The following is a 494-nucleotide window of genomic DNA, read 5'->3' as shown; positions in this document are numbered from 1 at the left end:
GAAACTTATCTACACTGCTTTAGCTTAGAGATAGTTAAGAAACAACTGTGCATTTTTGGTTAGTCATCTAGACACCACTTACCTCTTGGTTTCGCTCTCAGTTGACAGTCAAAGTACATTTAGCATATTTACATTTAGACGACGCGCAAATGAAACACTGATGATTCTCTCATTATAAGGAAAAGTAGCTGACGAGATATCTTCGGCATATAATCTACATTTCATCACGAAATAAATCTTTAGATTAATCTTGAACAAAATATATGTTGGTTATGCTAAACGTCTGTACATGCAAATCACGGATTATTTCGCTCACAATTCTGGGAGGAGAAAATCAACTGAACTTAGACATTGAGGGATATAAATAAGAGGTATTTTATATCCATAAAAATATCATTCATTATCTCAAGACGAAAATAGACGTCGTAGATATGATGGGTAAAGATGGTGTGAAATACAGAAAAAAGAACAAAAATGGTGATTGACAAGGGTTT

This window comes from Penaeus monodon, chromosome 21 (genome assembly GCF_015228065.2).
Source record: "Penaeus monodon isolate SGIC_2016 chromosome 21, NSTDA_Pmon_1, whole genome shotgun sequence".
NCBI lineage: Eukaryota > Metazoa > Arthropoda > Malacostraca > Decapoda > Penaeidae > Penaeus > Penaeus monodon.
This window is presented reverse-complemented; position numbering follows the sequence as displayed.